This window comes from Pogona vitticeps, chromosome 12 (genome assembly GCF_051106095.1).
Source record: "Pogona vitticeps strain Pit_001003342236 chromosome 12, PviZW2.1, whole genome shotgun sequence".
Taxonomy (NCBI): Eukaryota; Metazoa; Chordata; class Lepidosauria; order Squamata; family Agamidae; genus Pogona; species Pogona vitticeps.
The window spans coordinates 18773234-18795621 of record NC_135794.1 but is presented as its reverse complement, the minus strand read 5'-3'; the positions used below and the strand labels follow the sequence as shown (position 1 = coordinate 18795621).

At 41.2% G+C, this 22388-nt stretch overlaps 1 long non-coding RNA gene across 1 annotated transcript in view; it reads right to left on the bottom strand.

Moving 5' to 3' along the window:
• Positions 1 to 1880: 1880 nt before the first annotated feature.
• The window catches only part of LOC144584629 (uncharacterized), a 228540-nt gene continuing 208032 nt past the window's right edge, over positions 1881 to 22388 (bottom strand). The window contains exon 2 of the long non-coding RNA XR_013539003.1: positions 1881 to 2552. This is a non-coding gene — a long non-coding RNA (uncharacterized LOC144584629). The remainder of the gene's footprint in view (positions 2553 to 22388) is intronic.

Below are 22388 nucleotides of genomic sequence, written 5' to 3'. Positions count from 1 at the left end.
AGAGATCCTTAGGTTTTTGGTTATAACTTGTATCTGTTATTTAAGACCTGTCAATGTTTTTTATAATTTTGATTGATTGAGTTTGGAATTTTTGAATAATAGTAATAACAGTTGCTTTTCTGAGAGTTGTTATCTCTCAAGGTATTACAGATTTCCCCCCTCTCTCACATACACACACACACACAAACACACACATGCAGACACACACACGCACATGCGTGTGTGCGTGTGCGCGCACACACACACACTTAGGAAATGTGCAACAGGATTTGTGGGGACACCTGGGTTGCCCCAGTGCTTGCCACTATCATCTACAAGAGAGATATTCCCTCTTTGTCCATACACAGTGATGGAGTGTCCTCTCTGGACAGTCTACTCAACATGTGTTGAACTCTTCCACCTAAACAGTGACTCTGTCTGCACTAGCCTTCATTGCAAACTGTTTCCCATAGTGTCCAAATGCCCCAGTGGTAGCAAAATACTTTCACTATGGGCTGAAGCAACAGGAGTAGCTGTGATGTACAACAGTGACAGGGTTGAGGCCAGAACATGGGGTTGCGTAAACTCCACCGTGTATTCTGTCAACAAATATGGATGGGGTTGTCAGGTAGACCCTTCTAAGATCAGCTGACCTTACACAGAGGATGTAATAAGAAACTGCATTTACCTGGAACTATATATAAGCTGTAAGATGGCTCCCCCCTCCCCATTCATCGATGTAATTGTTAATTTCCTGATGGAACCAAGTTACCATCAGGAGACAAGCTGAATTCTCTGAAAGTCTCCTATTTAACATTCCTTTCCTATTTATTCGACATATCCCCATGTCTCCACATCTTGGACCCCAGGCAGATTACCTATCCAGTGAAATCATCCAGCTTTTAACCTCCCCACCCCCACCCCCAATCCCACATCACCAAATGCATTCCTCATGACACCCACTGTGGAGGCTGGTTTTAGCACGTCTATTTCAGGCAGTCAACCTGCATTGGCTTCTCCATGCTAAGAAAGACAGAAAATTGTTAAGGCAGTTTTCGCTGGTTTGGTACCAGGCTCATAGGAGTTCTTCCATTATCTCTCTCTCTCTCTCCACCCACCCCCAATTGTTTTTTTTTTGGGGGGGGGAAGTACCCTCCCCATGGTGTACAAGTGCTCCCCCGTAGGACCTCTGAAGTCTAAACATGGCCCAGTTTGATCAAAGGCCTATCTCCAGCCCTGACGCATACCGACACCCTTTTCAGTTTTGGCTGCTCACCAGGGCCTCCGCAGACGCGTTTCCACTTCCCACTGAGAGCCCACCATCGGGCGGTGAGCAAATATTCCATTCCATCTGTTCCACAGGGGGGAGAAAAAGAGGGAGAGACCTCCTGGTGGAATGTTTTTAACTGAGTGGAAATGTCTCCAAAATTATGGGTGCATGGTGATCGGGAATAGCTAGCTAGCTATGGTGCTGAAGGACTGCAGTTAACCCCATCTACAGCTGGCATAACAAAACAAATAACAGAAAGCTTCCTTGCATGTCAAGGACAGCTACTATTTTTGCTTTTTCCTTTCGTATTATTATTATTATTATTATTATTATTATTATTATTATTATTATTATTATTATTATTATTATTATTATTATTATTCTTATTATTCTTATTATTATTATTATTATTTCTTTTTGTTAAAAAAAATTAAAAATAAAAATCACTCTTTGTACACAGCATCTTATTTCTGCTGCTTTTAACTACCATCCTGCACACACTTGGGAGTCATGTTTAAGGTCAGCTGGTATATATTAACACTGCCTGAAGTTGTTGTTTTTTTTAAATACTCCTCACGTTGGAAATGACACGCTTGTAACACAACACATAAAAATGAGGAGTCATTCATTATTTATTAAAACAGGGAGAGAGGAAGGGAGAGAAAATGCAGGAGGTTTGAGCAGATTTCCCCCCTCATTTTCACAGGGGTTCTCTCCAAAAACTCTATGAAACCAAAATGTTGGCTACTTTTAAGAAAAGTTGCGTCCTGATTTCTCAAGGGCTGTAGATTAGGATTGAATTTATTTAATCCAGGCATTTTCCCAGTGCAGACAGAGATGGTAACAGCTAAAGTTTTCAGTTCTAAATTGTTGTTGTTGTTGTTGTTGTTGTTGTTGTTGTTGTTGTTGTTGTTGTTGTTGTTGTTGTTGTTATCATCATTATTATTATTATTATTAAAAAACACCAGGCACAGTCAGTCAAAATTATAACAACATTGACTGCTATTCTATAACAGATATAAGTTTTAACTAAAAACCTAAGTATCTGTTAAATATCAATGCAGTGTTTATGCTGTTCCTAAAATTGCCATTTTTTGTAGCTCTGATGGTGTTATTTCTGAGATCTGCAACTGCTTATAGTACTGTGTGAACGTTCTTGATATTGTTCCCAAAGCCCCAATGACGATGGGGACCACTGAAATGTGTTTTGTCCAGAAGGAACATTGTTGTTGTTGTTGTTGTTGTTGTTGTTGTTCTTGTTCTTGTTCTTGTTCTTGTTCTTGTTCTTGTTCTTGTTCTTGTTCTTGTTGTTACTTCTGCTAGAACATCCATACACACCAGCTGCAGACAGGTGCAAAAGATTTAGATGTAGAATTCAACAACAGCAGCAACAACAACAACAGAGCTACAAAAAAAAGCAGTATTAGGAACAGCATACATACTGTACCGGTATTTAACAGATACTTAGATTTTTGGTTTAAGTTTGTATCTGTTATATAATACCAGTGTTTATAATTTTGATTGACTTGCCTGGTGTTTTTTAATCATAATAATTCTGAGCCCAAGAATGTGTTTTAAAACATCAGAACTGAACTGGCCTCACTGCCCTTCCACATTAACAACGAAAGCTGGTTGCCTGAGTTTTTCTTCTCTATGGTATTGACAATCTGTGGCTCAAGCAGTGAGTGGTGGGATGTCGAGGGTGGAGTGATTGCATATTTTTCTCATCCCTACAAAAAAAGGGTACCCTTACACCGAGCCACCCATCAAAAAAGGGCCAGACACTGATTATTCACTCCTGCTTGAGATTGACAACCAAGACTTTTCAGTGACAACGTTAGCCAAGTTCCTTAGACAAAACTTCTTGTTATTTGCCAAGAAGTTGCTTATACTTTATGGTGGATTTATTGCAAACTGAAGGCTTCTTTTATCCAGTTCATCCATCACAGTTTAGGTCTTTCTTTTTTCCTACTGCCTTCTGCTTTTCCTGCCATTATTGTCTCTTCCATTATGTTTAAATTAAAATAGCACCATTTAAGTCATTGTTTCCCATTGAAAAATGGATGCAAAATACTCTACTACCTAACAATATCATCTCCATCTGCTGTATTTGGTCTCACCTTAACACCCAGCCCAGTGATAACACTGTTATTCCATCTGGGCACCGTTGAGTTTAACAGAGCCACTCTGTACTCTCTTTCAGGTTACTGTCATAACTTTGTTGCCTACATTTACTGCTGCCTGTTCTGCTGTGTAGTAGTTATAGCTACTTAAAGTATTTGTTCATAGATGGTTGATTTTATAATTTTTGCCTGGAATGGATGGATGGATGGATGGATGGATGGATGGATATGGGTGTGGCTATACTATATATCTTTATTCCACCCACTCCCACACTTGCTACTGTGATGGTCCTTCATGTTCATCCAAGTGGTTCATTCGGGGTGCAGAAGCAAGCTTCCCATTGGGCTGCACTGTCCAAACTGCACAGTTCTGGGCAACCATGGTGAAGGGAATTCCGCACCTTCCACACTTACCTGAGCATTCAAAATAAGTAAAAATAATGCCTTTTGTGAGAAATTGTATGTTATCTCGGCAATACGTAACACAGTTGACAACCTCCATCTCCCCAACCTCAATTTTGTTTTTCAAACACCCCTTGGAGTCACGCTACCCAGTTTGGGAAGCAATATACTAGAGGTTAGATAGAAAAACTGGAGGAAATTGTCTTCATTCTGTTTTTTGAGGGATGCTGGGTAAGTTGCCCTAAGTGGTCCCTCCTCTGCCTTGTTTGTAGACATTGTGTTGCTGAGCAGATTGAGGACTGCACCATCAAATTCACTGGTTATACTTTATTCTTGCTTTCAGCTCCCTACATCCACGTAGGGGTTTGGTGGGGTCAGGGCTGGGGTCATTGAGATGGGGACCCAGTGATTTCAGACATGCGGTCCAGCCCATTGCTGCGGACAAAGCAATGGAAACAATGGCAGCAGTGGTTGTCAGGCCCTTACTCCCAGTTACTCCAGCAAGCAGGTATTGGATCACCTTGCAAAACCTGAGATGCACTGCTTCTCACATTACAAAGTTATGGAACTCACTGATGCAAGCTGGTCACTTACTAGGGTGGCATCTGAAAGAATAACAGTGTTGGGGAAAAGAATTAAGCATGCCCATAGAGAAGGATCTAGACCTGGCTATTAGCCACGAGAACAGCCACTCTTTGCTAAAAAGCAAGGGTAAGCTATTCTCGGAACACTAACTCTCAGAGACAACTAATAGAGGATGTATCACCTCCATCCAGCTTTTCAGAAGCACCTTTCAGGCCACAGAAAGTTGCATCCAATGGAACTTCTGGGTTGATCTTTCGGGAGGAGACTTGGGTTCCCACAAAACTACCTTTTCTATGTAATGTTTTTATCCTGTTCAGAATTTGGTTTGGGTCTCCCTTCCTGTGTTTGTGGAATACGATTCACATGGACATGTCACATTTCCTGAACAGCTCTATGTGCTTCATCAGCACTGGTGAATATGTCTATACTAGATGTTATGCCTTTGTATATTAACCTTAAAGCCTTTCTCTGTACTGATTCTTTTCTATCAACTCTCAACAAAGTTGTGAAATCTTTTGGAAGGAGGGACCTCTTTTTTCCCCCATCTTCTTTCCTATATGGAAAATATAAAGTCTAATCTGAACTCAGCCTTCAGGAAAGAGAGGGCAATCCATCTGAATAAATAGCACCTAAAAGGTTGGTGATTAACTCCATCTGCAAGGAGCAAGATCACACAGCTATTTTCCTCCTGCCAAGGAATAAATCCATGGACGAGATTCTCGCCTGTTTCTCTCCCCTCTTTTCTTTTTTCCTTTTTTCTCCTCCTCCTGTAGGGCCGTCCTCGTTGGAGAATTAGGAAGGCGAGATCAAATGCACGGCAGGGTAAGGAACCAGAGAGCGTGCAAACTTTGCCCATTGCTCAGAGACAATGATGCTGAAAGATTAACCCACCCTCTCAATTAACACCTCACATGAAAATCCCGGCAAGGTCATGGGATCTGTGCCGCAGCTTGGTCAATCAACGGCTGCCTGCTTCCATACAAACCCAGATCGAATGCAGAATTAACTGTGTTCCCCAAGCCCTCGCTCACTGTCTCGCCTCAAATTAAGCCCTTGCATGGAGGAGATACGAAAAGCATTTCTAATTAGGGTCTGAGGTTACTGGTTAAAACGCCGTCAAGCCGTCTCCCAGTCATTCTTTGCCGTGTGGGGAGGGTGTGGTGTGGTGTTTTTTTTCATATATCATTTTAATTAAACTCAGATACTATTTAATTCCTACCTGCATATATTTAGTGCTACTTGAATGCAGACCCGATAAAATATATTGCTGATCCCCACTTAGCTGCCACAAGGACTTATTAAAGGGAGGGCGGCCATTTCCTAGATCTTTGTGGGGCTCTGAGCAATAATTACTTCCCTCCTTTACTTTATCAAATGAAAAGCAGAATATATTTCCCTCTCCTGTAAATAGATTTCTTCTTCTTCCTCCCCCCCCCCCCACTTGTGAAACCTTGGCATCACCATTCTCTTCGCAAAATTATAATTAGAACTCCATAGTTGTGTGTCAGTCGTGGTGTTAAAATTCATTTCACATCCTTGTTACTTCCTTAAAATCTCAGGCCTTTCGGGAACTCTCAGTATTGACACTTAGGAGGGTCTTCCCTCTGCCACTGACCCCCCCCCAACAACCACAGCCCCCTCCTTCTCCCCCATGGTACATGGAAATATAATGGGATTCTTTGCCATGCACGGAGAACGAGGTCCACCTTTTGAAAATTTCTGCTCATTTATGAGGAGTGTGCAATCCCATTCCTGACCAGATTTGCTAGGGTATGATTAGCAATCTGGATCCTTGCCACCCATTTTTAATATCTTCCGTGATCCCTTTGAGCCTCTGAACTGAGCTTCCTGCATAAAAAAGTCAAGTTCTGTCATTTCCAGATGTGTCGGGGCTACTAAGAGAAGGGCAGCCAGCTTCAACAATGAATGAAAGGTATGACGGTGCCCATATTTTCTCAGCCACAATGGGGTCTTCTGGGGTGTCTCTGTGTGATCCACGATGTTGGCCTGGTCTCCTTTCCATGACTCATGTAGAAGAGAATAAATTCCTACTCCTGCGTGTGCTAGAAGAAAGGGGGGGGCAAGCTGTGGTCTTAAAAGTAATGGAAACGTCATTGACAAGCAATCTTACAAGATCTCTGGTAAGAGAGAAGGAGGAGGAGGAGGAGTGAAACTGGTAGAAGATCAGCAGGAGAAAAAGAGGAAGGAAGGAAGAATAGGAAATGAATGGAAAAAGATGGAGATGATTTATGAGATGGGAAATAAATTAGAGGATGGAAAAAGAAAGGTGATGGCAGGAAGAAGAGTTAGAAAGGCAGAGAGAAGGGGAAGGATTATGAGAAAGAAAAGAACGAGAGGAAAAAGGGGTGGCATAACGACTATCAGCACCAGAAAGAGAAGCATAAGAAGGAGAAAGAGAAGGAGGGGAAGAGATAGAGTGAGCAAAATGGAGAGAAGACGAGAATTCTTGTGATAAAGAAAGGAAGAGAGACAGGTGAATAGGGAAAAAGAAGGGAGAGGAAAAAGAAGGAAAAGTAGAGGGTAAGAGAAAAAAACCCAACTAGCAACAGAAATTGTTGGCTCTACCCTATGCAGTTTGCAATCCTCCCATACAGATAGGAGATACTGATGTACGTATGGCCTCTGGCATATAACCGCTGAGAGAATGAGATGCTCAAAGGCAGTCTTTGGGGGAACCTTAATTGCTAATCCCTCATCCATGTGAACTGGAACCTTAACTTTCATGGAAGTTCTCTCTCTCCATACTCATTGCCCTCTATGGCTAGAAGATTGGCAGAAGATCCAGGGATCAGAGTAGGGTGCTTGCTGTTTGCGCATAAAAGCTTTTGACTCAGATCATAAGCCCTAGGCCTGGATGGATGGATCTGTTCATTTCTGGGTGGTTTATCCCATAAGATCTCAACTTTCTTCCATTCTGAATGTGAAAAAGTCTAGAAAGTGAATTGGAGGGAATGTCTAATTTCTTTTAAAGAAACGATAAATAATTCTTTTTCTTTCTTTTCTTCTTCTTAAGGAAAAGCCCCACCACTTCTTATCTTACTAACCCTTCTCCATCAAAAACTGAAATTTTTCAACCAAGTAAAAAAAACACCAAAATGACTCCCCATTTCCCGTCCCTCTTCTCAGCTATTCGGAGCTATTCAAGGTGCTGATTTTCTAGGCTGAAGATTCCAGTGTTTGAATGACTTCACATACAGGTTCTATTTCACGCGTACCTAGACCATGGTCAGAAGGAGTGGAAATGAAAGAGCAATTGCTCATTTAGCACCAATTTTCGGGGTTTAGGTAGAGAGTACTCAGAAGTGGTTTGCCATTAGCTTCTTCTGGGGGTGCCCTGGGACTGTGCGGCTGGCCCAAGGCTGCACAGGCTGGCTATTCTGGGATGCCCAGTGGGGAATGGACCTCCCAACCTCTGGTTCTCTGACCTAACTCACTGAACTATCCAGGCAGCTTTAGCACTAAAAGCACCCACCAGAGCATGCATCTTTTTCACATCAGAGACCCAGTCTACATGAACAGCTCACCAACTGTAACACTGTTCCCATACAGTGACATTTCATTAATGTCACGTATATAAGAATAGTTGCATATTTTTAAGGTTTTATTTTATGGTAGTTCTGTATTTTAGTGTCATCGGGGCTACCAACGTGAATTTGACCCAACTCCGGGAGGCAGTGGAAGACAGGAGGGCCTGGCATGCTCTGGTCCATGGGGTCACAAAGAGTTGGACATGACTAAATGACTAAACAACAACAAAGGTTCTGTATTTAGTGAAGTGCTTTGATTCTGAAAGCATTCTAAATGCAGCTGATGACAAAGCGGGCAAATAGAGGCAGTTCCTGTCAAGTGAGTTCTAGTGCTAGCCTGGCCATTTTGCTAACCTTTGTACTTTGCAGATGTATGTGTGATACTTCTTTGACACCAGATTGCAACATGTCCTTAGATGACATCTGACCATAAAACTGGTTTGTAAAAGTTGTTTTTTTTTTTTTAAGATAAAGTTTTCAGAGATTTCAGAAAACTGACACCATGACTGGGGGGAAAAAAAAGGAAACAGCTGCATGGATGACCTGAATCAACACACAAAAATCAACATGTCAAGAAGAATTTGTAGGAGTGGAGAGAAGTCATAAACATCAAAAAAGTTCATTGTATCAACTTAAACCATTGGTCCAACACGTTCAGTGTTATCTACATGGGTGGCAAGTCTGCAAGTCTTTTAGCATTGTTCACAATCATAGCACAATATGTTGAAGGAAGCATTTAGTGAAGTCCTTCCCTAAGGTGACAGCGGGATTCAGTTTTACATCATCCTACCACTATCATTCATTGCTTTTATTTTCATTTCTGGCCTTATTATTTCATTTTAGTGTGGCTGTGTTTGTCTTTATTGTATTGTTGAGAATTGGGGGAGGATATGTTGGTTATATTTGTTGTTAAATGTCCTGAGTAGTGCACAGCACTATTTTGGATAGTATACAAATGAATGAATGAATGAATTGATTGATTGATCGAGTGATCGAGTGATCAATCAATCAATCAATCAATCAATCAATCAATCAATCAATTTCTTCCATTGTTCATAATAAAACCCAGTATGTATGTATGTATGTATGTATGTATGTATGTATGTATGTATGTATGTATGTATGTATGTATGTATGTATGTATGTATGTATGTATGTATGTATTGAATGAATGAATGAATGAATGTCTGGACCACCCATCATATCAAGAATCACTCTGGGCAATATAACAGTAGAAATAAACTATGCAACATACAGCATAAAATCTATCATAAAACTAAACTTTATTGGATGGCTGCAGGTGTTAAACTCAAAGCGGAGTACCTCTGTCTCTTCATTTATCTCTCTCTCTCTTGCCTCCTTTTAAAGGCAACTGTATTGAAATAGGAGGAAGATCAGAATACCAGTACCCTCCCCCAGTTTTCTGCAATGGTCTTTGAAAAACAGTGCAGCCTGCCCAGTGGTACAGCTTTCCAAGTGTCTGGACAGCAAATGGGCAGAGCTCAGAAACTCTGCCCTTTTGGACTGCAAGGCTGGCTGTAGAAATTTGGGGAGTCGTAGTCTGAAAAAAAAGGTAACATTTCCAAACTTTTGTAATGTGGAAATCTGCACTCAGCCTCCCTGTTCATCTGCTATCACCACTTTCACCGCCCTGCCTTTCTGGCTCTTTAAATACTCTGTGTTTTCCTTCCTCTTTCATGTTCAAAGCATAGCAAATGTATTTGATATGTTCCAAATGCAGAATCATGCCAGTGACATCAATCAAAAGCTAAGCAACGCTGGAGGAAAGAAGAAGAAGAAGAAGAAGAAGAAGAAGAAGAAATCTGAGAATAGTCAAAATTGCCAGAAGACTGCTGCCTCATGATCCTCATCTATCTATCTATCTATCTATCTATCTATCTATCTATCTATCTATCTATCTATCTATCTATCTATCTATCTATCTATCTATCTATCTATCTATCTATCTATCTATCTATCTATCTATCTATCTATCTATCTATCTATCTATCTATCTATCTATCTATCTATCTATCTATCTATCTATCTATCTATCTATGTCTGTCTGTCTGTCTGTCTGTCTGTCTGTCTGTCTGTCTGTCTGTCTGTCTGTCTGTCTGTCTGTTCATTTGTTTATTCGTTCATTCTGCAATGAGGAAGGGTGTTGTGCAAACGATGATCATTGGCAAGAGTAGAATACTATCAGGATATGATGGGATGTAGGTCGCCACTGGGGAAATGGATGAGCCAGTTCCTTGGCCACAACCAACTATTTTTGGTGCATGTTTGAAAATTCCTCCTCCTCCTCTTAGAACTGCAGAGTTGGAAGGGGCCCTACGGATCATGGAGTCCAGCCCCTGTCAAAGAGAATCAAACTCCTAACTTCTGACTCTCAGATACCTAAAACACTGGGCTATGGTACTTCAGTCTGTGGAATATGAAAACTCTGTGTTGCTTTACATACAGACGAGTTTGAGGCCTTTCCAGGGAATCACATCTGATCCAATTTTTGGACTATCTGCCTTAACACCTACATCCCACATTTCCTCCAGTCAGCTCACAGTGTTTGCTTCCCTGCCCTACTTTATAAGCACAACGACCCTGTGAGGTAGCTCAGTCTGAGAAAAGTGATTAACCTAGAGATTTCTATGGCTGAGTAGAGGCTTCAGATCTGGACTGGGATGGTGTATACCAGGGGCAGGACACTTCGTCCTCTTGAAGGACCATGTTTTGTCCTCCCTAGACGTTGAGCATCACCCTGACCACCTTGTGCTTTTTGAGTGCTGGGAGAGATCTTGGAAAATCCAAAAGGGCCAAAATCCACATTTCCCACTCCCGTGATCTGCATAGTGTACCACACTGCCTTCCTCCAGCCTGAAATGTCTTCGGCCAGTGACACACAGCCCTGTGACAAGTGTAATCTGTACACGGACGCTATGTCAAGTCTGCCCGCACCCTCCAGACCGACAGAACAATCAGCATTACATAAATGGGAATTGTCTCTTTCTCTCTCTTTTTTTTCCACAGCAGCAGATGGCCTCCAGCTCATTTTTATTCTTTCTGCTCTCCAATAGAGGCTGTCATGTCAATGTTAACTTCGACAAGTTTCTAATGTGTCTTATGTACCTTGGAACTTAGTGGTCACTAAATCCACTCAATTTAACTGTGTTACTTTGAAAAGACAATTTGTTCCCAGACTCGGAGAAGGGGGGGAGAATGCACATGACCGGCGCATAGAACAAATCAGCGCCTCTCCATCTGTCATGGCAAAAGAGGTAAATGAGATTAATAGTGAAAGGTTCTCTTATGTATGCCTCCTCCCAAGACATGCTTCGTATCCTGAGGAGGACCCTAAGAAGACAATCTGGAAACAAATGATCTCCTGTTGAAGAGATTGATGGGAAATTAATGGCTGCCTTCTCCCGCTTCAGAAATGAAAGACACAGTCTCACCACTCTTTTAATGTACTGGTCAGCGTAGGTTCCTTGGGAGAAGGGGGGGTGTCGTCCACAGGCTCATGACAAACTAAACTTGACGATGATTTGACATTGGACCAGGATTGTAGGTTTTGGGAAATGTTTGAAAAGCAGCTCAGCAAAGGCCTCATGACATGGCTTGTGGTTTTGAGCTGACGTTCGGCCACCAGAAGTCGCACATTTGTCTTTCCTGGCTCCCGGCATCTGCTACTCTGGACAACTTTGCACAACTTTGGCTGGGGTGTGCGCGTTCTTTCCCCCAAACAGCCTTTCAGGCTCACTAATGACTGGTTCTGAGGGATCCTCACAGAACCCAGTGTTTCACCATTGGCCTGCTCTTAGAGGAGATGTGTTGTTGGTGCTGCTCTCTCCAGATTCCTTCTGCTGCCTGGTACTGCCCCAAGAGGAAGGAGGAGAAGGAAAAATTTGGAGGCAATTTGGAGTAGCAACGTGAGTAAGCAAGGCGGGAGGAAGTTCTGTGGCAGTGGGTGAAGAATAGACAGATAGTCATAGCATTTTCTTTTTCCATTGGTGGCTGAGGTAGAGCTTCAGCTGCTCCTGTTTACAGCCTTACCCAGGCATTTCTTGAGCATGCTTGACAATGCACAAGGAAGACAGCTTTAGCTACACACTCTTCATCATCATGTTCCTCATGGGAAAAAAAAGTCTGAAGAGGAGAGTCTCCTGAATCCATGATAGTTCCCCATATCAACTGGAACACTCCAAGATCTTAGTCCTTGAGCTCCCACCCCTCCAGTTACAAGAGGATCCCCACTTTTACTCAATTTTTACTTCTGCCACCCTCCTACCTGTGAGAGCCCCCATGATTCATGGATGTTCTCCATGGGAGTTTGGAACCTTGATGGATCTGCACCTGATTTGCATGGGGGCTGGCTGGAAAAGACGATGGGAGAGTGAAACCAGTGCACTTCTCTTCACATGTTTGATCTGTGTGCAAAGTGAAGAGTTCCGTGAGGATCAAACATAGCCACAGAAACCATTTTAGTGCAATCTGAAATTTCCATGGGATCAGTTTAAAAAATGAGGTGAGTACGTAGCAACCAAATCTACTAAATGATTCAGTCTCAACAGCTTGCACCAGCCTTATAATAGGGGATAAATAATAAGATATGTTGAACTTTGGCCATCGCATGAGAAGCGAAGACTCCCTGGAAAAGACCCCGATTTTAGGAAAGTGCGAAGGCAAGAGGAGAAAGGAATGACAGAGGACGAGTTGGTTGGACAGTGTCATTGAAGCTACCAACATGAATTTGACCCAACTCTGGGAGGCAATGGAAGACAGGAGGGCCTGGCGTGCTCTGGTCCATGGGGTCACGAAGAGTCGGACACAATTTAATGACTAAACAACAATATTTTTTTTTAAAAAAATGTCCTCACTCCCCTTTCATCTAACTCAGTGGTTCCCACACCTCAGGTCTCCAGATGTTCTTGGACTACAACTCCCAGAGATCCTGGCCAGCACAGCTAGCGGTGAAGGCTTTTGGGAGTTTTAGTCTAAGAACATCTGAGGACCCAAGGTTGGGAACCACTGATCAAACTCATGGAAGTTTGAGACACTTCCACTGGCATTTGCTATCCATGGGGTTCTGCACTCTGCCACAGCTGTGACATAATTCTTACAAATTTAGGCAAGAGATGGAAAAAGTAACCAGGAAGGCTATATTTTTTGTCATTAGCCATTAATCTCTGTCAATCCAGCATTCTTTCTACCTCCTGTTGCATCTTTCAGAGAACAGAGAAATAAATGCCCTTTGCCTGCCTCCCACACCCCATTTTTCTTTGTCTTCTCTTTTAAAATCTTTTATTAACAATTTCAGGTGTCCAATACCATCACCAAATCAATTTATAAAAATGTTCTTTTATTTTCACAGACATGGATTTTAACATTCTTTTTTCCCCCCATATACCAATCCAGTAAAGGTACTGATTTCCTTAACCAAATCGGTTCTCCATAATATTTTAAGAGCTTCTTCGTGATTTTATTCCCACTCCACTTTTCTAACATATCAGCTGAACTCCTGGCTATGTTTTATCATTCTTCTCCACTTTTAACCTGATTGTTTTAAATCTTTTATTATCATTAGCTTTCTTGGTTGATAAGAGTGCAGTCAAGTAACAATCGTTAATGAAGGACAAAATGTTAAAGGTGGGGAAGAGTGGACAGAAAGAATGGGAAATGGGCATGGTAAATATCAAAGGAAAAGTGACAGATCAGGCATAATACAGTCATGTGGGATGTAAGGGAAACAAATAAATGGAAACCAATAAAGTATGCTTATATTGCACATAGGAAACAATGAAAGGTCTAGCCAAGTCTAACATGATTAGAGTATTGAACGGAATCTACACTATAGAATTACATTGAGTTAGCTAACTAGTTAACTAACTCAATGCTAGTTGAGCTACTAGTGTAGCTTCATCTCAAAGAATCAAGGCACTTGTAATTTGTTGAGAGTAGTGAGTGGGGATATAGCCAAGCTCTCAAATCTAATTGGAGATGTGGTGGCACTGCGGGTTAAACTGCAGAAGCCTCTGTGCTGCAAGGTCGGAAGACCAGCCATTGTAAGATTGAATCCAAGCCCTCGTCGCTTGTCCCAGCTCCTGCCAAATAGCGTTTCGAAAGCATGCAAAATGTAACAACAAAAGTGAGTAGATAAATAGGTACCACCTCGGTGGGAAGGTAAGGCGTTCCGTGTCTAGTCATGCTGGCCACGTGACCATGGAAAATTGTCTTCGGACAAATGCTGGTTCTATGGGTTGGAAATGGAGATGAGCACCACCCCCTAGAGTCAGACACGACTGGACAAATTGTGAAGGGGAACCTTTACCTCAAATCTAAGTCTTGGACATGTTGGGAGATGTTGTACAAAAAAGGAATGTTACCAAGGTCTGTGATGGATGCAGGCAGCACTACTGAGGACAAAGCTGTAGGAGCCTCACCTGAGCTGCTTTTTATTCCTGAGCTGGGTGAAGGATTGCAGAAGTAGCTTTGCATTTCCATTAAGCCTTTTCCCCTCTCAGCTTAGGCTGCCAAGAGGATTGACCACTAATGTCAGTTGTGGGAACAGCGGTTCATAGGATGTCAGAAGCTGAAAACTGTGAAGTGGAAGCCTTTTGAAAAAGAGGGAACATGTGAGAGGAGAGAAGCTATAATGTTTCCCTTAGTTATTAGAGTTGTTTTTTTGGGGGGAGGTTGGTTTGCATGACAAATATTGACAAAAACGAAGGCATTTCCTATCACATTGTTTGATATTTGCTGAATATTTTCACAAAACTCAAATCACAGGCAGGGAAGGGAATTATATGTGGTTTTTTTTTAAAAAAAATAGTAATTCCTTTCCCTCAGCAAACAAGACTGGAGAGAGACAGCAAAGGGTCTGTATGAAAGAGAAAGGTGAGGGGAGAAAAGAAAGGAATAAATGTTTGTGAGAAGTATTTTTCCCCCTTGGGGTGTACACAGTGATTTATTTTGCTCCAGTCTGTGAGCAAAATGGGGTGTTGTTATTGTTGTTTAACCAATATGTATGTTTAAAACTATTTTGCCCACTTTTTAATTTCATCTTCTTTTTTTATTTTATGGGCGTGTGGTAGCTGGAGAAAGCCAACTAAACCTTCCAAAATCCACAAATAACTCTTACTCCCGCTATTTTTTTCTTCTGGGAAAACACAACTCAGTCCTCTAGAACACCTTTCTGGTCTGTGAAAGACTCTTCAGATCTGTGCAGGGTGTTTAAACTTTAATGGGTGTCTCTTCTTTCACCGGTTCAAGGCAACAACTGGAGTAGCTTCTAGGACAGACAGCAAACTCCTGTGGGTTGCATCCAGTTCTCTGGGTGAAGGTTTCAAACTCTTATTCTAAATCTTGATTCTTTCCCTAAAAATTTCCACTTGTGCCACCCAGTTCTCTCCGGCCTGTTCCTCTGGATTGCCAGGACAATCAGGGACACCAGGAAGTCATCAACGAGAAACGGGGCATTCTCAATCATGGCCCCATCTCCGTGAAATGGGCTCCCAGGGCAGCAACACCTGCCCCCCCCACCTTACCAGCTTCAAAAAGATATTCAGAACAAGGGTATTTGAGAGCATCCTGCCTTAGTATAGCATGGAGGACTGATTATCTTTATCTTGCTTGTTCACTACCTTTCAGTTCTCCATTGATTTTTTTATTGCTTTATTTGATTATATGTGATATTTGCTTTTTTATTGTTATTATATTTAAAAGTTATTTTTAAATATAAACTGCCCACTAATTAGTGCAGTATACAAGTTCAATCAATCAATCAATCAGGAGCAGGGGGAATGCAACACAAGGATTTCATGTGTATGATCTCTCTGTAACTCTTGCTGGGCCATCCTGGTGGCAAGACGCAGATACAAAAATGGAACTTCTTCCAGATTTGGCAGCAACCTTACAAGGTAGGTTAGGTCTGTCCCATCTCAATGTAACTGCTGCAAATATATCACAATGACTTTCTGAGGCTGATCAATAGACATTTCATACTTTCCATTTACAACCACACTTATTTCCATTGGGCTATTCCCAATGTTTGTGATGACACAGCCCCAAATGTGGCTAATATTATTGACCCCTCTCTGTTTGACTCCACGTTGCCCATTTCCCCCTGTTCTAAGTTTCAAGTGTGGAGGGTTTACGTATTTCACTGAAATGTTAGTGCTTGCTGGCCACGGAAGCAAAATGATGGGTTAAAAAGAAAAAGGAAAGAAAGAATCATCTCACCGCTAGCATCTCTTCCCTTGAGGAAAGATTTTGACAGTTCCACGCCAAAAATAAAGCAAACGCTGTGGCTAGCTCTTTGCCACTAACTGTCAAAAATGGAAGGAAATAGCAAAGTTAAAGAGCCCTAATGCATTCTACATATTCAAAATACATCAAGGAAAGGAAGGATCTAGCACTAGTGGGGAGGGAAAAAAAAATCAAAGGGAATGTTTGTATATGTTCCTCCCCTTTTTTGTGTAGGCTATATTATGAAAATAGACACGATTTAGTGCATAGTTTATTGTGATTTTAAAAAGGGAGGAGTGTCCCAGCTCACGGTAAGTCCAAACCTGTCACTTCCATAAGGTCAGTATCACTGCTCTTCATTGGGCAATCTTGCATAGAAAATGTCCAGTTGGATGGTCCATGTGTGAGCAGTCTACAGTGGTGCCTCGCTTGACGAGGATAATCCATGCTGTTGAAATCAATGTTAAGCGAAATCTTCGTCAAGCGAAATTAAAAAGCCCATTAGAATGCATTAGAAACTGGCTAATGCATTCTAATGGGTGAAATACCTCATCGTAAAGCAAAGATCCTCCATAGGGCGGCCATTTTCTGGTGCCAGTCTTGTGAAAAATGCCTCCTAAAAAACACCGGAGGGCCATTTTGAGAGCCAGCAGCCATTTTGAAAACCACCGATCAGCTGCTGAAAAAAATTGTTTAGCGAAAAATTGGTTCCCGAAGCAGGGAACCAATAATCGCTAAGCAAAAAAACCCCATTCAAACATCATTTTGCAATCGCTTTTGTGCTCGCAAAAACATCATCGTGAAGCGGATTCATCATTAAACGGAGTAATCATCAAGCGGGGCACGACTGTATCTGAAATCAAACTCAAGGTGCTCATGTTTAAACTTGTAACAGGAACAGGCAGGAAAGCATGCATGGCATCACGTCTGTATTGGACTCTCCTGACCAAAGGTTGATGGGAATCGATCTCTAAAAGGTGATAATATTTTCATGTCCGATCAAGAGATTTATGGAGTACTTCCTGGGTGGAGTCTTGTTGGAAGTGGAGCCAGTACATGATGGGAACAGGAGATGTTATCCGGGCTTTGTTCAGAAGAACACTTTAGCTTTTGGTGAACCTAGAGAGCAGTTGCCATTATAAAGTGGAAAGCTCACCTTGTATTCTGTACAATCTTTTGAGGATGAGAATGAACCTGAGGGATAATTAAGAACTGCAAGACAGGGGCTCATCAAAGTTCAAATTGCTTCTTCACATCCTACATTAGACATTTAGGTGGCATAAAGTTCCAAAGCATATTTCCTTAAAGCTTCCAAACTCAGGTAAGACTCAATTTAAACTGTGCTTGATTAAAAGGTGGCTTTTTAAAATAAATAAATATATAAATGAATAAATAACTATTAAACCTGACTCTACACATGGCACATCAAAAGGCATATTCATCTAATTATGTGAGGGAACTTTGAGGGAATATTATTTTGAAAAATTGCTGCATTCCTTTAAATGGCGGGGGTGGGGGGGAGGGAGTGCCCATTTCATTTCAATCATTTCCTCACCATCAACTGCAAAAGCAAATGCATATGGCATGAAAATCTGTTATAATATACCACTTTACACCTTGGTGCGTACCTGCTCCAAATTCATTTGTCTATAAATTAACCGCACATGCTGCTTGTCACTTTTGGATCGTTTTGTCATGTGTTCGCAGAGGGCTGTGGGTGGAACAACAGATTTATTTATTACTTTTAACAGAAACGTCTTTGTGGAATCTAAATAACAAACTGCTTCTCAGACATAAAGGTGGGAACTAGATGGAGACAAATTGGTGCAAGGCTCCCCCCCCCCAATTCTCTTGATTCTCTTAAGGAATTTGGCTGTTCTCAACTTCAATCTAATAGGAACATATGAGGCTGCCTTTTGGTGCTGAATTGGGCAAGGTCATTTCACTTGGTATGGTCTGCTTTTCATGAGCATCTGTTTCTCCAGGTTCTTGCTGAGAGCTTACGATCTGAGCTGAGATCAACATTGCCATTAGCTGTGTACCTACTCTTTCACAGTCTATCCTAAGACTGCCAAAGCTACTCCCACTGTTTGACTACAACACCCAGAATTCTCATTTCCTCATGTCTCATTTTAAGACAGCAGCTTAAAAAGCAGAGACATTACCTTGCTGACAAAGGTTCGTATAGTCAAAGCTATGGTTTTTCCAGTAGTGATGTATGGAAGTGAGAGCTGGACCATAAAGAAAGCTGACTGCCAAAGAATTGATGCCTTTGAATTGTGGTGCTTGAGGAGACCCTTGAGAGTCCCCTGGACTGCGAAAAGAACAAACCTATCCATTCTGAAGGAAATCAACTGGAAGTGCTCACTGGAGGGACAAATCCTGAAGCTGAGGCTCCAATACCTTGGCCATCTCATGAGAAGAGAAGGCTTCCTGGAAAAGACCCTGATGTTGGGAAAGTGGGAGGGCAAGAGGAGAAGGGGACGACAGAGAATGAGATGGTTGGAAAGAGTCACCGAAGCGACCAACATGAATTTGACCCAACTCTGGGAGGCCGTGGAAGACAGGAGGGCCTGGCGTGCTCTGGTCCATGGGGTCACGAAGAGTCCGACATGACTTAATGACTAAATAACAACAACAGGGGGATTCTGGGAGGTATCAACCAGCAAAGTAGCTTTGCTCTGCTGAAATATTATTTTAAGCTTTAATTTAAGGATGGGTTTGAATGTCATTTCCGTTCATTTTTAATAAGAACTTACCGAAAGCCAAATATTTCTTCAAGACCATAAGAATGTAAGACTTTAAAACAAAAATGTGAGAGAAAAAGAAACCAAAGTCTCTCACCAAAATACAAAGGAGGCTACAAGTTGGCTACTGTCATGTGTGGGTGGGTGTTCTGTGCTGTCCAGTCAGAACTGACTTATAGTGACCCTAACAAGGCTCTCAAAGTTAATGAGATATTTAAGGAGTGGTTTTACCAATTCCAGTCCTCCAATGAGTTTCCATGGCCAAGTGAGGATTCAAATCCTGTTCCCCAGAATCCGAGTCTGTCACTCTATCCATGAAACCACACTGGGAATCCTCATTTAGATGCCTCAAAATCTAAGTTTGTCTATTAATGGCCATCAATAGGCAGAACCCTACTGTTATTTGTGTGAAGTCTGCATAACTTGCTGAAGCTAATTGCAGCTAATTGGTGAAGCGTTGGGGCACATCTTGATCATATGTCTGGTCACCTGCACAATTGCACAACTGTGACATGGCCCAGCATCTCAACAATTCACCACAACAAATTACACAGACCTTATGGGAACATCAATAAGATTTCAGGCAATATTATTTAGTTTGACTGGGGAATATGAAATACTTTGAAGTATGGTAGAAGTGGTACATCTTCTCTCTTTTGCCTACAGGAAGCTGAATCTTACATTTGGAGTTTTTGTTAGTATTTTACGTTCTCTTTAATTATATTCCAAAAGTATTTTGTTACAATAGGGTAATTCATCACTGCACCTATAATAAGTATGTGAATGGTAATGCCTGATTCCCAATTTCCTTCTCATGTAGCTTTGACTTCCAAAATGCAATTATTTCTTTAGTTAAGTATATGTTCTATGATGTTCAGGTATTAAATGACTTTTTTAAAAAAATCTCTGCAACATTTCTTCTTCCTTCAACACTGAGTGTATGTATATTAAGGTAGCACAACTTTGTATGAACCTCTGATCAGCATTTTCCCCTAGAGGAGATTTCAAGAAAAAAATATATCTCTGCTCTGCAACTCAAAAGTAATTTCAGCAGCAAAAGTAGATTAAATATCCACCATATTAGTCACACAGCATTAGATAGAATTGGATTGACTGGAAAGAGGTCACAGAGTTGTTGAAGGTTTTAGCCTACCGGAGGAGCAATAAAATTGAACCATACTTAAAATCATTAGCTATAAACCCTTTGATATGAGATCCTAACTTCCCATGATCGTACTGGGAACCCCGTCAAGCACCACATGAAGTTTCAAAACAACAACCCAGGCCCTCCTTATTGAAAGGCTAATTCCCCCCCCCTTTGTAAATTGTTAAATGATGAGCAGGGGCAAAGACGAAGACATGGATGTGTTTCATTTTGCCATTCATAAGCAATCAGTTAAGAAAACGAAAAACGCCACTGACCATGAAGGTTGATTCATAAAACAGCAAGAGTGTGTGACCTACTATCTAAATAAGCAGGGTTCCCGAAAGTTCTCATACTATTTTCCAGACAAGAGGGAAAGAGAAGATTACAAGCTAGTGATCAGCAATTAACTGAGGCCAATTTTTGTACTTAGTAAGGACTTTAAAAGGGGACACAGAACCAATTCAGTGTATAGCCTCATTTGAGAGATACAAAACTTAGAGGGTAGTTATACTGACAATAAGAACTGCTGTAGAACAGGATTTTGTTAAATAAAATTGATGTTAAAAATCCCAGGTACACTACACATGAAGAAGCCCAATGTTTTTTGGCTGCTATTTGAATATTTTAGGAGAGGCAAGTGGAGGCTTTTAAAAATGAACCATTACTTAAATAAACTCTCTTCACTTGATTTGGACAACATAAATACTACTGTCATAAATTGTGTCTTCAGTGACGGTGCCATCCATTCATTAAAAAAAATCTTAAAAGGTTTAGTGTTGCATCACTTGATTATTTCAAAAACAGGACATTCCACTGCATGGGAACTTTGCAGATTGCAAATCTACTGGCAAAAAATGTGTGCATACCACAAGTGGCCTCCCAAACCCATTTAATTTAAACTGAACTGTTGTTTCGAAAGTGAATGCACACACCAATATATAAACCATGTGACTACAAACTGATTTAAAATACTGCAGAGCTGAAACCAATACAAATCAGCAGTGTTTTTTGTGCTATTAGCAAAGGGAAGGGTCTTTAACCCCTCTGAGCTGATGCAAAGAGGAAAAGAGGTTTTACATATATGATGCTTTCCTCTTCTCTCTGGAATTCTTTTTTGTCATCTGATTAGCAATGTGTAAAGTGTGTGTGTGTGTGTTTAATGTTATTTCTGTCCTTCTCTTTCCTCTTATAATTACACAGTTATCTTAATTGATTAGATAGGCGGGATATAAATAAAATAAATAAATAAATAAAATAAATAAATTAATAAATTAATTCTTGTTGTAATGACATGTCTTGAAAAAAATGAAAAATTAAATGATTCAAGTAATGGCCATGAATGTATTTATAGCCAGTGTGATACAGCTATTAGGTGTATCAGAGTAGAACCAAGAAACCATGTTCCAATCCTTATTAAGCCATGAAGCTCAACCCATAACTTCGAACCACTCCTTCTTTCCTGGCCTAATCTTGAAAAGAGGATTAAAGGGGATGTCCTGAGAAATACGTGTCATATTAAGCTCCTAGAAAGATGAGCAGGCCATAAACAGGATTTGCAATGCTTGCAAAAACAAAACAAAGCTAACCAACCTTGTAGTAGAAGCCCCACATTGAACATTTTCCAGAACTAGCTAGTTCCAATATTTTTGAGTTCTAACTACTTTTTGTAAACACACAAAGGAAAGGGAGTTCTCTAACCTATTCTATGTTAGTTCTCCTCACATGGAGAGTAACAGCCTCCCTTACATATAGAAGCTCTGCACCTGACCTTGAATACTGATTTCCTAACATTCATAATGGTGTGGAGAGCCTCCATGCATAGAGCAAGACCTCCCTGATTTGGGTGGGCATTCTCCATGGGAGGAGAATGCCATTGGTCAGGAATGTTAAAATGCTCACCTCTGCTCATGAGCTTACTGAAGTGTGTTAGAATGTCTGAACTGGGAAGGGCTAAGAAAATACTCTGCATAAATTCTGTAATTCCTGTGTAGGAAGGGAAAACATTGCATAGGGGAGAAGGAAGAAGCAGATGTGTCAATCTTCACTTGCCAGAGTTTGGGATGAGACCAGCCCTACTATTAGGTACATTAAGGCAACTGCTTAAGATGACACATACTGACAGAATCAGAAACAGCTTCCTAGCTATTTCTCTCTCTGAAGAGAGCAAAACTGTATGTTCCATGCAGACGATCCTGAACTTCCTTAACCTGGTCTGCTGCCCTCTGGTGAAGCAGAGACTCTAGTCCATAGTCAGTGTTGAAGTAAATGTTGGAGTCAATGGCCATTCTAGTCAACTTCTGTACATGGAACAGAGGCAGGGAGTGGATGCTGAAGTTTTCTTTAATT